Below are 15,299 nucleotides of genomic sequence, written 5' to 3' on the forward strand. Positions count from 1 at the left end.
CTGAGAGTCTGCAATGTACCCAGGCGACATTGGACAGAAATTAAATTATGACCATTTTGAAGGAAACATGAGCATTCTTTTGTTCATCTACCCTTTGAGGGAGCCTTGCCCCTCAGCTGGGTGAAACCTCTGGCCCCTTTCCGAGAACATCGCAAACTTTCCTTTGTACGTATTTCCTGGAGAAAACACACAGGTGTCTGTTTTCCCTCAGCCTCGAAACAGCATCCAGTGACAGTGAGAAACCCCATGTGCCTCCTGACTCCACCCCCCCAGCCTCAGTAGCTGGGGACACTCGTCCTACTTTTGCACATTTGTTCACATTCAGGGCCACCTCTACTTTATAGTTAAAAAGGAAACAACCATTCTGACGCTCTCTCTGAGGACTTCTGGAGAGATGGGTCAGTGCAGTAAGATCTCTAAAATAGCGCATCTCAAAATTTCATGCACACGTAGACCTTCTGGGGATCTTGTTCAAATGCAGATTCTAACTCTGTAGGTCTGTAGGCAGGCTCTGCGATTCTGCATTTTATGGGCCGGCTTATCAATATGACACTGCAGCTCTTGGTCTGGGGACCACACTGAGTACAAGATTCTAGGGCAGTTCAATGATGAAACATTGGGAGAAAACTCTGAGGTCCCTCACAGGCATTTTCTCATTAGAAACCTTATCTCCCGAATGTCAAGAGTGTTTGGGGTAAAGCTTTAGAATCCATTGTAGCCAAGTTTTAGGCTCCGACTGCCTCAGAGTGAGCAACTCGGTCACACTCAGTCTATAGTCTTCTGAGTTCTGAAGGCACCACTGCTGGAGAAAGGCAAAGCCAGACAGAAAACCAAAGACAATTCTTTTATGTATTTGTTCTCCTATGGCTGCCATAACCAACTATCACAAACTTATTAGCTTAAAACAACACAATGTCGTTGTCTTATAGTTCTGGAAGTCACAAGTCTGAAAATAGGTTTCACTGGGCTAAAAGTCAAGACATCAGAAGAGCTACGTTCCTTCTGACCTAGGGGGGAATCCATTGTTTTGCCTTTTCCAGCTTCTCGTGGCCACCAGCATTCCTTAGCTTATGGCCCCTTCCTCCGTCTTCAAAGCCAGCTGCATAGTAGTTAAAGAGAGAGATCAAGTCTGCTGTTGTCATCCCTTCTCCTTCTCCGACTCTGACACTCTTGTTTCCCTCTTATCTCTCCATCTCAAAATAATCACATCTGTGGAGGCCCTTTTGCCATGTAAGGTAATGTGGTCACATGTTTCTGGGCTTAGGATGTGGACCTATTTGGGGAGCCATTATTCTACTTACTACATCTTATATCTATTCATGAATCTAGGTGGAATAATCTCACCCTGAATAGGACTGAGGTGCAGACAGGTTCTCCAGGAGGTAGTTTTAAGATGTTGATTTCAGAGATGCTGAGAAACATCTTTCTCCAAAGCTAGAAACTCCTTCATAGACCATGTTCTTTGGTGTAAGTCGTGTGGTAGACTATAGTTTCCAAAGATGGCCATGACAACATCTCCCATCCCATATGCTCTTATACAGTGTGACCTTGCCAGCCTCCCATCCAGAATTGGGGGTCTATGCTTCCCCCCTCCCTGAATCTTGGTGGGCTATGACTGTCTTTGACAAATAGCACCCAGTAAAGCATGGCAGAAGTGAAACTGTGTGACTTCAGAGGTTCCTAAGAAGCAATACAGCTTCCATCTTGTCCATTGGGGCACAAATGCTAGAACCTTGAGACGTCATTCAAGAACGCTGAGGCCGCCATACCGTGAGGAAACCCGGGCCACATGGAGTGTCCACATATAGGTACTGCGTGAAGGCACGTCGAAATGCGCCCAGGCCCCAGCTACAGAGTCACTGCCAGCCCTTAAACTCTTCCAGCTAAGGTCTCAGACATGGAGCAGAGACAAGCTGTCTGCACTGTCCCCTGTTCAAATCCTGACCCACAGAATCTGTTACATAGTAAAATGGTTGATTTATGTCCCAATTTTCACAGCAGCACTGTTTACAACAGCCAAGACATGGAAGAAACCTAAATGTCCATCAACAGATGAGTGGATGAAGATGTGGTACATATATACAATGGAATATTATTCAGCCATTGAAAAGAATGAAACAATGCCATTTGCAGCAACATGGATGGACCTAGAGATTGTTATACTGAGTGAAGTAAGTCGGACAGAGAAAGACAAATATGGTATGATATTGCTTATATGCAGAATCTAAAAAAAATGATACTAATGAACTTATTTATAAAACAGAAATAGACCCACAGACATGGAGAATGAACTTACGGTTACCAGAGGGGAAAGGGGTGGGGGAAAGATAAATTAGGAGGTTGGGATTAACATATATACACTACTATATATAAAATAGATAGCCAACAAGGGTCTACTGTATAACACAGGGAACTATACTCAATATTTTGTAATAACTTATAAGGGAAAATAATCTGGAGAAGAATTTCCAGACTCATATATATATATATATAGACACTGAATCACTGTGCTGTATACCTGAAACTAACACAACATTGTAAATCAATTATACTTCAATCAATCAATCTATATCTATATCTATATCTATCTATCTATCTATCTATCTATCTATCTATATATATATATATATATATATATATATATATATATACAGAGAGAGAGAGAGAGAGAGAGAGAGAGAGAGAGAGAGAGAGAGAGAGTCCTTTCCTGCCTCAAAGTCTGTGAACATGCTGTTCCCTCGGCCTAGAATATTCTTTTCCCGATTCTTCCCCTGGTGAACTCCTACTCGGGTTTTCAGCAGAAGGAACTCTCCAGACTCTTTCATGTAAACCAGGCTCCCCTGTTATTCAGTGAAGAGTCTTTTTTTTTTTTCTTTTTTTATCATCAAGTAAATATTCTTTAAACAATGTAATTTATGGAGAACATGAAGACCTAAATAAGAGATTGCACACTCGAAAACACAGTAAACAATACAGTATTTTTAACTACAGGTACTGTAGTATGTAGATCTCTAGGACTTACTCAACTTGCAAAACTGAAACTCCGTACCCTTTGACCAACACTTCCCTGTGTTCCCCTCCACCCAGCCATTTGGTAACCACATTTCTAACTCTCTGCTTCTACACATTTGACTATTTTAGATTGCTGATGTAAGTAATGTAGTATTTGTTCTTCTGTGTCTGGCTTATTTCATTTAGCATAATATCCTCAAGGTTCATCCATGTTGTCACAAATGATAGTATCTCCTTCTTTTTAAAGGCTGAATAATATTCCATTGTGTGTAAATACTGCAATTCCTTTATCTAGTCATCCATCAATGGACATTTAAGTTGCTTCCCCATCTTGGCTATTGTGAATGATGCTGTCAGGAACACTGAAATGCAGATAGCCCTGGGAGATGCCGATTTCAGTTTCTTTGGTTATATTCCCAGAAGTGAGATTGCTGGATCATACTGTAGCTCTATGATTAATTGTTTGAGGAACCTCTGTACTGTTTTCCACAGTGGCTGCGCCAGTTTACATTCCCGCTAACGATGTACAAGGGTTCCCTTTTCTCCACATCCTCACTAACACTTGTTATTTTCTTCTTCTTTTTTTGATAATAGCCATCCTGACAGGTGTGAGATGATATCTCTTCGTGATTTTCCCTGATGATTAGTGATGTTGAGCACATTTTCACATACCTGTTGGCCATTTACATGTCTTCTTTGGAGAAATATCTTTTCAGTTCCTTGGCCCACTTCAATAATTATCTGTTCTATTGCTGTTGAGTCGTAGGAGTTTATATATTGTGTCTATTAACCCTTTATCAGATATATGGTTTGCAAATATTTTCTTCCATTATGTAGGCTACGTTTAATTTTTTTTGACAGTTTCCTTTGCTGTGTGAGAAGCTTTTTATTTCATCTAATCCCACGTGTCTATTTTTCCTTTTGTTGGCCTGTGCTTTTGGCATGATATCCAAGAAAGCATTGCCAAGACCAATATTAAGAAGCTTCTCGCCTATGTTTTCTCCTAGGAATTTTATAGTTTCTAGCAATTCCAGTCTTAGGTATGTAGCTAACAGAAATGAATGCACCAAGAGACAGGGAGAAGAATATTCATGGTGACACTAGTCACAATAACTCCAAACCCAAATGCCCATCAACAGTAGAATCAATCAATAAATCATGATATAATCCTACAGTGGAACAATACTCAACAATAAACAAACAGCTTCACAGACAGCAGAAACGAAGCTCACACACAGTTTCAAGTAAAAGAAACCGGCTACAAGAGAGTAGTTTCATTTATATAAAGTCCAGAAACAGTCAAACTCATCTTTGGTGTTAAAAGTCAAGATAGGGATCACCTTGGGAGAAGGGATAAAGTATGGTGACTGGAAAGGCACCGAAGGGAGAGGGCTTGGGGGCCTGGCAATGTTCTATTTCTTGGCCTGGGTGTGGTCAGATGGGTGTTTACCCTGTGATTTCATTGAGCTGTTTGTTTAAGTTTTGTGGATATTTTTTTTTCTATAGATATCCTATAATTCAGAAAAAGGTTTTAAAAAATCAGAAGGCCCCCCATCTTTGCTGCCATCTGACTTAACGGGCAACGCCCTCTTGCAGCCACAGCTGGGGGCACTGTTTGCCTTCGCATGGGGAGGGTAAGTGCTCTGAAGTCCCACCATCAGACCTCCCTCTTTGGGCCCAGCCACTCTGATACCTCCGGTTGGCCTCAGGCCAGCTTCCTCTACTCCCGGGGTCCTTTGTGCTTCTCAGGTGGAAGTGTTTTCCCAGCACGCTCCCCATCCCTCAGCCAGAGGCCTGGGGGGTCTGGGTTTTGTTTCCTCAGCGACACCCTTCCCTGTGGGCTGCTTCAAATGAATCCTGTGGAAGACAGAGAAATGAGAGAGTATTTAAAATGTCAGCGGCAGATCCTGAGATACACAGCTGGGTAAATAGAGCCAGTGGAGATGTTTTTATTAGTGGCTTTACGGTTATAGTCACTTAAGTTATGGATTTCACGTGGGAAGTGGGACAGGCAAGGAGGACTAAGGGTCTTCCATCCATTTCCGGACCTGCTGGGACCAAAGCATCTGATGTCCTCAGATCTGAGGGGAGCTCCATCAGTTTTGGGGGGCTCTCGTCATTTTAGAAAATGTAAGCCTTCGCATTATCCCTTTACAAAGAAGTTTCCCTCCCAGAGATGGAAGCTTAAAGCTCCCTTTCTCTTGAATTTCTCTAAGAAGCTTCACTCCTCCGGAAGAGTTGATATCAGATTGTTTCTCTGGCAAAACATGGTTAGTTTTCAAATGGGAAATAGGAAAGGCCAGTATAGCCACTCTGATCAAGTGTCATGGTCAATGTCCTCACAGGAACCAGAAATGAGTGCCGTCTCTGTAATTAAAATATCCAGAGTGATTATTTCATGATCACTCATTATGTGAGTCAGAAAGACCAGAGTTCATATTCAAGTTTAACGACTTGTTAGCTACATGACCCTGGGGAAATTATTTAAGCTTCTGTCTCTTCCTCTCTAAACGATAAATAAAATAATACCTACTTCACAGCACAGGTTAACTGTTAGATATTGTCAGTGTTAGAATATGTTTTCCCAACAAAACCATTATCTTAAATAGCAACATTCCCATGTTCATTGCAGCATTATTCGTAATATCTAAGGTATGGAAACAACCTAAGTGACCATCGCCAGATGAGTAGATCAAGAAAATGTGATATATATATAATGTAATATTAAATATAATGTAATATATATATAATACATATACGTGTAATGTAATATTATTCAGCCTTAAAAAAAGAAGGAAGTCTTGTCATTTGTAACAACATGGATGAACCTGGAGGGCATTATGCTAAGCGAAATAAGCAAGAAAGAGAAAGACAAATACTGCATGGTATCACTTATATATGGAATCTTAAAAAAAAAAAAAAGTCAAACTAGAAACAGAGAGTAGAAGAGTGGTTGCCAGGGACTGGGGGCTGGGGGAAATAGGGAGATGCTGGTAAAAAGGTACAAACTTTCAGTTATAAGATGAATAAGGTCTGAGGATCTAATGTATAAAATGGTGACTAGAGTTGATAACACTATATCAAATAATTGAATTTGCCAAGAGAGCAGAAATTAAATGTTCTCACAAACACACACAAAACAGGAAAGATAAATATGTGAGGTGATAGATGTGTTAATTAACCCAATGGGGGAAATCCTTTCACAACGTATACGTATATCAAACCATCACATTCTACGGTTTAAATATCTTACAATTTTATTAGTCAGTTATACTTCAACAAAGCTTAAAAAATAATGTCTTCTTAGAAGACATAATATTTGAGTGTTGCCTTGAAGGAGTATAATAATACAAATAGTTCAGGGCATTCTAGTTATTTTTACTGCTTAACAATCTACCTCAAACATAACGGCACAAAACAATATTCACCTTATTCTGCTCATATATTCTGTGAGTCGAGAATCTGGACAGGGCACAGAGCAGGTGGATGGTCTCTGCTTCACTGTCTAGAGTCAGCTGGGAAGACTTGAACAGCTGGGACTAGAAAACTGCTTGTAAGTGTCTAGTGCCTTGGCAGCGATGGCTGGAAGGCTGGGTTAAGACACAACTGTTACAGGAAGTGCCCACCAGCGCCTGACCCAATATGGTGGCCTCAGTGCAGTTAGACTTCTTCCACAGTGGCTAGTGTTCCAGTGAAGAAAGCACAGGTTGCCTTGCCTTTTATGATGTAGTCCCAGAAGTCACATGCCGTCACTTCTGCCATACTCCATTGGTCAAAGCAGTCACAAGCCCACCCAGATTCAACTGGAAGGGTCTTAGACTTCATTTCCCTATGGGAAGAGTGTCAAAATATTTGTGGCTCCCCCTCCCTTTTCTTGGGAAACTACCACAGAGTTTACTCTGTGCCAGGTCTCTAGCTAAGTTCTCACTACCCATGGTGTCATTTGATCTTCACAATAAGCCAATGAGGTTAGCATTATCATCTTTATTTTTGTAATATATGTAGATAAGGAGACTGAGGTGACAAGAAGTGGTTTCTGGTCCAAGGGCAAACAGCTAGTCCTTTGAACCCACATCTGTCTGAACCACGTTATTTGATTTTAGAATCACTGTTCTCATTAAGCTCATAAATATTGAATCTCCCCCATAAATAACAGATAGATAAGATGATAGATAGATAGGTAGATAGATAGATAGGTAGATAGATAGATGATAGATAGGGATAGATGCGAACCCTAAGTTGAACAGAGTTGAAGCTCAGATTCCTAAGGGACTACAGGACTCTTGCGAGCCTGACTCTACATTAGCTCTCTGAGAGAAAGAGAATTCTTAGGAACCTAAAAGAATACAAATACCCCTCTGATAGCCACTTAAGAACACCGACAAAAGCCTCCTAGGTGGAATCTACAAGATGCGGAACATCTGGCTACTTCCAAATATTTGGATGATGGACTACCATATTTTGGCCAACTTTTCTTCCATTTGTTTGGTAAACACAGCTGGCTTGGAAGTTAGTAGTGGAATCTAAATGCCAAGGAGAGCCCCTTAGAGATTTTCTCATCCAAATCCCCCCTTTATACAAATGAAGGGACATATATACCCATAGAAAGCAAGGGGATTGGACAAAGTTGACAACCAAGTGGCTTTGGCATCTTCATTTCAACATGACTTGAATAAAATCTATCCTGATTTAAGTAAGATATATCTTAGGATCCAAGAATCTACCTCCAGGAAAAATCTTACACATACCTTTATAGTGTACGTTGCAGTGGAGAGGAATTGGAAATAACCTAGGTGCCCAGCTCTAGGGGAATGATAGAGAAAATGTGGGGAGTGCACACTATGCATTAATTAGAAACAAATAAAAATATAAAATGTATGTATACATTTTAATATATTCATATAGCAACAAGGAGAGTTGTTAAAACATAATGTTGAGTAAACAAATTAAGTAACAAAATGAATTGGTACCTTACCGATTTTATGTAAAGTAAGTAGACGCAAAAACTCACTATATGTTTTTAAAGGAAAAATATTTAAGGATGTATTTTAGACATATGAAAGTGAATGCCTTTAGATGCCTTTAGCGGGAGAGGGAGACAAAAAATGGGGATTGGAATGAAGACGGAAAATGCAGTGCATACAATACAATACCATGAAGTGAGGGGATGTTCTGCATATACTAAGTTGATAATATGCTATCAGAAAAGGAGCATAGGGCTTCCCTGGTGGCGCAGTGGTTGAGAGTCCGCCTGCCGATGCAGGGGACGCTGGTTCGTGCCCCGGTCTGGGAAGATCCCACATGCTGCAGAGCGGCTGCGCCCGTGAGCCATGGCCGCTGAGCCTGCGCGTCAGGAGCCTGTGCTCCGCAACGGGAGAGGCCACAACAGTGAGAGGCCCGCGTACCGCAAAAAAAAAAAAAAAAAAAAAAAAAAGGAGCATAATCACCTCTATTCTTCAGATGAGGTAAAAAGAAAGCCCTCCTATGTTTCAGCCCAGTAACATCATGGGAAATACCAGGAATTCTTTGGCTGCTGACAACACTCCAGCTCTTGGCTAAAGGTCCACTGAACAAGGTTGAAGGGCGAAAGAAGCCTGTCCTTTAAAAATCCTGTTTTCATCAGCAATAATGGGTTTAAGCCACATGTGAAATATGGCCCCAGTTTCACCTTTCAGGACTTCAGGAACCTGGTTTCCCTTCACATGTCTGGGGGATTTACATCTCAATGGGCGATCCCACTGTGGTCAGCTAGGGAGATCACCTTTCGGAAATGATGGATGAATTTCCATCTTCCCAAAGTGGAGGACTTTCTTCAGCCATCCAACATGCTTTCTGGATGGTCCCATTCACCACCAATATCACAGAGGGAAAAAAAGTCCCTTCCATTTCTAGAACTGTTTATACTTTGTAAAGTGCTCTCAAAATCATCACATAAGATATAGATGGATCAGGTGTCATTATCCCTGTAGCAAGAAAGTTAAAAGGCCTAGGTGGGGGGAGGGGTGCAACATTCAATGATGTACATCTGTGTGACTTTTGAATCCAAGCCTACATCTTTTTTTTTTTTTTTTTGGCGGTATGCGGGCCCCTCACTGTTGTGGCCTCTCCCGTTGCGGAGCACAGGCTCCGGACGCGCAGGCTCAGCGGCCATGGCTCATGGGCCCAGCCGCTCCGCGGCATGTGGGATTTTCCCGGACCAGGGCATGAACCCGTGTCCCCTGCATCGGCAGGCGGACTCTCAACCACTGCGCCACCAGGGAAGCCCCTCCATCTTTTTAATATATTCTTTCTCATGTAATATTTGCACTCCTACAATTGCTAAGAATAATAACTTCATTGATCAATTTATGACTATGTGCCAAGTACTTCACATAGAGGAGGTCATTGCATCCTTCTGTGTGTGACATACTATTTTATCCATTTTGCAAACGAGGAAACCAAGGAACAGAGAGGCCGCGTAACTCAGGTGAGGTACCACAGCTCTACGTGGCAGAGCTGATGTCTGAATCTTGCTGATCAGTTCCAAGATATTCACCTGTAAACACTGTACTTTGCTACCTAAGGTCCATAGACCCAGTTTGTCTTGTACGATGTTCTTGTGATACAAGCAACTCACTAATCGATTCATGCATTCACCAAGAAGGTATTGCGCACCTATTATTATGTCTCAGACATTGTGCTAGGTCTTTTAGTGGGGACATACAAGCATGAGTGGCCAGGGGAATAATCAAGAGTTTCAAATTCTAGATTCAACACTGTTTAAGCCTGAGTTCCCCCAGAAAACAGGCTGAGACAAAGATGTATGCATTGGTACTTTGATGGCCAACTGTGGTCCCAGGGAGCAAGTAAAGGATGGAGGAATGAAACGGGGAAGGAAAGAGAGCCAATACAAGACTGTGTCGCCATTCAGTGGACCACCGTGAGGCTGCAGGACTTTCTGAGAAGCCGCGTGATACGGGCCTCGGGCTGGTCTGTCTCCTGGGAGGAAGGAGGAGGTGTTCTCTCAAGCTTGCATCCTCCAATGATCAAGGACTGCCCAAACAGGCCTTCAACTTCTGCCACTTCCAGGAAGATGAGTTAGTTCTTTGCTGTGTCCTGTATTTTGACACCTGAAGAAAAGACCTGGGGCCAGAAACGAGAGGTACACAGAGCAGGCCTGAGGTGAAGCCCTGTGCATTGCACCTGCATGAAATATGGTCAGACCTTGTATAGAACGGGACACCAGGTCATGGCTGAAATCAAAGACAGGTGAGGCAAGGGGATTGGAAGTGTGCATCGGCAGTCTCCACATCAACTATTTATCAAGTGAGTTCACAAGCCAAGTATTAAATGATGATAATAATTAGAGAAATAACTGCGTTATTATGAATACGGCACCTGTCACAAAGGACAGGTATACTGCTGGCCCTCTATACTGTGCACATCAGACAGGGTTTTCATGCATGCAGACAACACGCCAATTTTCATAACGATCATATGAACCAAGAGTGGAGAGGGTGTGTTTTCATTTACAGATGAGGAACTGAAATTGAGTGTTGATGTTGGTTGCTATGGTTACCAAGACAGAGAGTGCGGGCTGGGATTCAAACTCAGATCTCCAACCCCAGGGCTATTTCCCTGTTATCTGTGAAAACCTTGAATTCTTGCCCTATCCTATTTCAGGAAAAGACAGCTGAGTGGGGGGAAGAACAGCTGCCATCAGCCTCATAAAAGATGAGTTTCTTGCCCCCCACTGCTACAGAAGGAAGGCAATGAATATTTGGTTCTAACTGGAAATACAGAAAATTCAGCTAAACCATTGTGGGACAGGAATAGTTTCCCAGTTTCACTCAGAAATAGATTTAACCCGTTCAGCTGTTCATTACCAGTTCCTGTATGCTTGACTCTGGGTGAGTTACTTTTCTTCATGCCTCAGTTTTCTTATCTGTAAAACAGCAACAATAATAGCACCTAGATGATTGCTCAGAGGATAATCAAAATAATCAGCATCGAACACAGTAAGACACCTCCAAAATTAGCAATTATTATTACCACGTCTAGACTACTTTTACCACCTGTCACTGGTCTGTCATGTTCCCTCCATCCAGGTTATATGAACAACTCACATCACGCCATTTTCCTTCTCAGAAGTCTTCAGTGATTGCGTTCAAGTGCGTCCAGAATAGGATCTTTTCTCCCTCTTCACTCATTTTCACAACCTACATGCCGTTCCCAGCACACACACTGCAATTTCCCGATTCCGGGATTCTTCTGTCTATGCTGTCCTTTGCGTTCACTCATCCATGCATTCAGTGATACTCAAAGCCATCCCTGCGGCAGGCCCACGGCCCAGCCACGGAGATATAACACTAAACAAGACAGGTGCCTGTCCTAAGGTACTTGCCTTCTCATTTGGGGCAGGCAAAGAGGGTGTATCTTGAGAACCAATTCCAGTTGGTTGTAGCTGGTTGGGTTGCTAGTACTCCTGTACTGAAGTGGGTTCTAGGGACCTAGGGCCACCTTCAGGCTCAGCTAAAATCTTCTGTGGTAGCTTATGGATGTCCACCATTGGCAGACGAGATGGATTTGGAACATCCTATTTGCTATTCGTTCCAAGGGGAAATTTGACACACACATAGTGTCCTTCTCAAAGTCTACTTCCTCTTATCTAAATGGACCACTTTCATCGATCCCCATCCCCAATCGGATGTGTGTTGTCTCTCCCTTTGGACACTACTAGTACTTTGCCCCATCAGGCATCTGTTTTAGCTTTATGCACTTGGGACCACCATGGATGTTCAGGTGCAGACCTGAATTAGGGTCCTCTTTTCACCTCCAGGGTCCACGTTCCTCCGAAGACTTGTAGGAAACGAGACTGGGGATGTTGGAAGCAAACTTACTTGCCTCTAAGCCCTGGCAGGAGACCCTTGATGACAGTGGCCACTTATTGCCTCTCCACGTTTCTCTACCCAGTGCCTTGTGTCTGATTTAGATTTATCTTCAGAGACAGAAAAGCGAAGTTTTCTGCTTTTCTTTGCTGTGAACTTGGTTGGTATTGTTTTGTCATGGGGGTGATGGTGATGTTGAGTGTGTTGGCCAAAGTGCTGATGGCACTGGTGGTGGTGATGGTGGTGGTAGTGATGGTGCAGTTGTGGTGGTCCTGCTAATGGTGATGTTAGTGATGGTGGTGATGGTTTAGTGATGGTGGTGTGGCCACTGCTGCTGGTGTCCATGGTGTTGCTTTTCTTGGTGGTGGTGGTGGTGGTGGTAGTGTTTTGATAGTGGTGGCTTTTCTCCTCCAATTTCCAACAAATTGATTGGGATGTATTGTCATGTTGCATTCAAAGAACTGGCCACATGACTCTCAAATGATTCCCTCCAACCCTTGAATCCATGCATAGAGAGCATCCCAATACCTCTCACAGGTAGCCCAATTTTCAAGCAATTCACACAACTCAAAAGAAAGAGGTGTAGAAGGTAGCCATGACAAACCCAGGTGCACCGTTATACTTGAAGGTAATTTTTTACAAAGTACATTAGATCGTGAGTAACTGATCGTCCTGTTTTGCTACCAAGGGAAACATGTTGTGTATTGAGAACTTATGGGAATGAACTGCACTAAGCACATTAGGCATAGCTTCTCCTCTAACATTTACAATCACCCTGAGACTTAGGTCCTATTTGACACACTTTACAAATGAGTAGGCTGTAGATCAGATTGACTAAGAGACGGGCAGGGCTTAAAGGCAAGTATGATTCTAACATCCCCAGTCTAGTTGCCTACAAGGCTTTGGAGGAACTTGGACCCTGGAGGTGAAAAGAGGACCCTAATTCAGGTCTCCACCTGAACAGCCATGGTGGTCCCAATGCTCATGGACCACCAACCCCATTCTCATTCTGATGCAGCCTAAGACCCACCATGATTATCTCAGGCCATGCACTTGGAACACTGCACCCCGGACCCCACCTTCACCCCACAACATCGTCTGTGCCCTGCTTCCAGCCCTGATGAAGCCTCTCTGAGAAGCACATCTATCCTGCCAAGACGTTAACCATATCATACCCTTGTCCTGTTTAAACCCTCAACCAACCTGCCGTTGTATTACAATGAAACTCATACCATGACTGGCCAGTCTCTGCATGATCTGTCTTCAGCCGCCCCTTGACCTCATCAGCTCCCACCTCCATCTCCCTCTCTCTGCCCCCACTGTGCCACCAACTTGCTATTCCTCAAATACTCCAGACAGTTTTCTCCTCTGGGACCCTTCTCTCCAGTCTGTCTAGAGCGTTCTTGCCCCAGTTAACTGCATGTTTCTCTCCTTCACTTCATCCAGGGCTCTCTTCCAATGTCCACAGAAAAGGCCTTCCCTGACCACCTTGTCAGAAACAGCCCCCTCACTCCCCCTGTCCCTACCCAACTCTACTGCCCATCTTAGTCTTGACAGCTACTTGACACGCCTGTTTGTTTCACGTCTCCACAACTTGAAAGGAAGCATCATGAGAGCAAGGTCTTTCCTTGAACTATTTACTACCCTAGTTCTCAGCACGCAGAACAGTGCTTGGCCCACGGGAGGAACTCAGTAAATGGCTGTAAAGAGGGAAAAGGAAGGAAGGATGGGGAGGGAGAAAGGGAAAAAGGAGAACATAAACGAATCAATACCTAAGTGAATGAGTAAAGGATTGAAACGCATTTGGTGACACCTAAGAGGTCAAGGGCAGGTCCCAAATCAGTCGCCTCCAAGGTCCCCTATTCAGTCCACTCAACCTGGTTCGCCTGCAGTCTTGGAAGGAGCTCCCCACACCCACCCCGTCAGTGTCCTTCATTCTCCGCATTTCTCCCTTTATTGCCCTCCCCCCTCCCCCCCCTCCCCCCTCTGCCCCGGCCTCCCACCTCCCCTCCCCACTCTGCCCTGGCCTCCCACCTCCCATGTTAGAGATTAAAAACAACAGCCAAGCTGGCATTTACTGACTGTCAAACACCTCTTTGAGTTTCTTCAGAACAAACAGACTCGGCCGACTTTTTTGTTTGTTTTCTCCCTTTTTCTAAGCTGCTGAGCTGTCCCTGGCATTGTGCAAGAGGTCACATGGAGGGACTGTCAACAGCTCCCTATGTCAGCTCCTACCCCAGAAAGGGTGTCCAGGGTTTATGGGCCTCAGCGCCTGGGCCACACACACACACACACACACACACACACACACACACACACACACACGGCTGATTGCTTTCTCCCATAGGTCTGGCTTTTCCCTCATGGGCGAGTGGAGGTTTGAAACGCAGAAGGCTCCCTTCCCTAATTGGACATGAAAAACAGTTTGGATAAACGGAGACTTGTCACACCAACTGTCTGATCCCTTCCCGAAGACCAGGAAGGCTGACCACGTTGAGGGATTTTTTTTTTTTTTTTTTACTTTGCTTTTACATTTTAAAAGTTTCGCAGTAAAACATTCATGTATTTTATGTAATAAAAGAAAAGACAAAAGTGCCGAACAAAACCTTTAGTTTCACCCCCCAAAGTCAATAGTGACCGTTGGTTGTTTTATTATGCGTCCATGTACTCATTCAATAAATATTTATTGAATGTCTACTATGTTTCAGACACTCTTCTAGGTTTGGGGGATGAAGTGACGTGGAAAAACAGATTCTCGTTCTTCTAGAAAGTTTCTCTTTGCAGCCCAAAACGAAAGAAGGATCTGTGGTAAATAGGAGAGAGAGGTGGTCACATCTGTGTGATCTCACATCCCCCTCACAGAGTGATTCTTCTAGACACACTGTTCTGCAGTTTAATTTTCTATATTTAAAAATACATCTTGAACTCTTTTTCCTATCAGCCCATAAACTTCTACCTTTTGCATTTCAAACACTGCACACTTCCTTATTGTTCAGATGTACCAAAATGTATTTAAACAGTTCCCTGTAGCTGGGTGTTTGGGCTGTTTCCAAGCTGATTTCTAGAAGTGAGATTGCTAGAAAAGGAAACTAGTTGAAAACTTGACAGATATTGCAAAAGGGGCTAAAGATTTTGAAAAGTGAACTTGGCCTTTTCCCTCAGTTAACACATACTCCGTCCATCTCGCCTTAAAAGTAAAGGAACTTGTCCTAGGACACTCAAGGAGTTGGGACTTCACTGATATTTATTTGGCATAAAGCTACGCCCAACTTTAAGAAACCTAATTTCCACTTGTCTTCCTGGGTGGTAATTATCTAGTATATGCTGGGTTTTGCCAGGAGACCATGTGCTTCTGAGAAGCCAAGGTCCTATCTTTCCAGTGCCTAGAATAGGACTAGAGACAGAGTGAGTACTCAGTAA

At 43.3% G+C, this 15,299-nt stretch overlaps 1 long non-coding RNA gene across 1 annotated transcript in view; it reads right to left on the bottom strand.

Moving 5' to 3' along the window:
- Window positions 1-15,299, bottom strand: part of LOC307197443 — a 99,715-nt gene that overhangs the window by 15,293 nt on the left and 69,123 nt on the right. Inside the window, exons 3-4 of the long non-coding RNA XR_013831411.1 lie at window positions 10,878-10,936; window positions 4,706-4,869 (exon numbers count right to left, since the gene is read on the bottom strand). This is a non-coding gene — a long non-coding RNA (uncharacterized lncRNA). The remainder of the gene's footprint in view (window positions 1-4,705; window positions 4,870-10,877; window positions 10,937-15,299) is intronic.

Source organism: Stenella coeruleoalba (assembly GCF_951394435.1).
Source record: "Stenella coeruleoalba genome assembly, chromosome: 14".
NCBI classification, from domain to species: domain Eukaryota; kingdom Metazoa; phylum Chordata; class Mammalia; order Artiodactyla; family Delphinidae; genus Stenella; species Stenella coeruleoalba.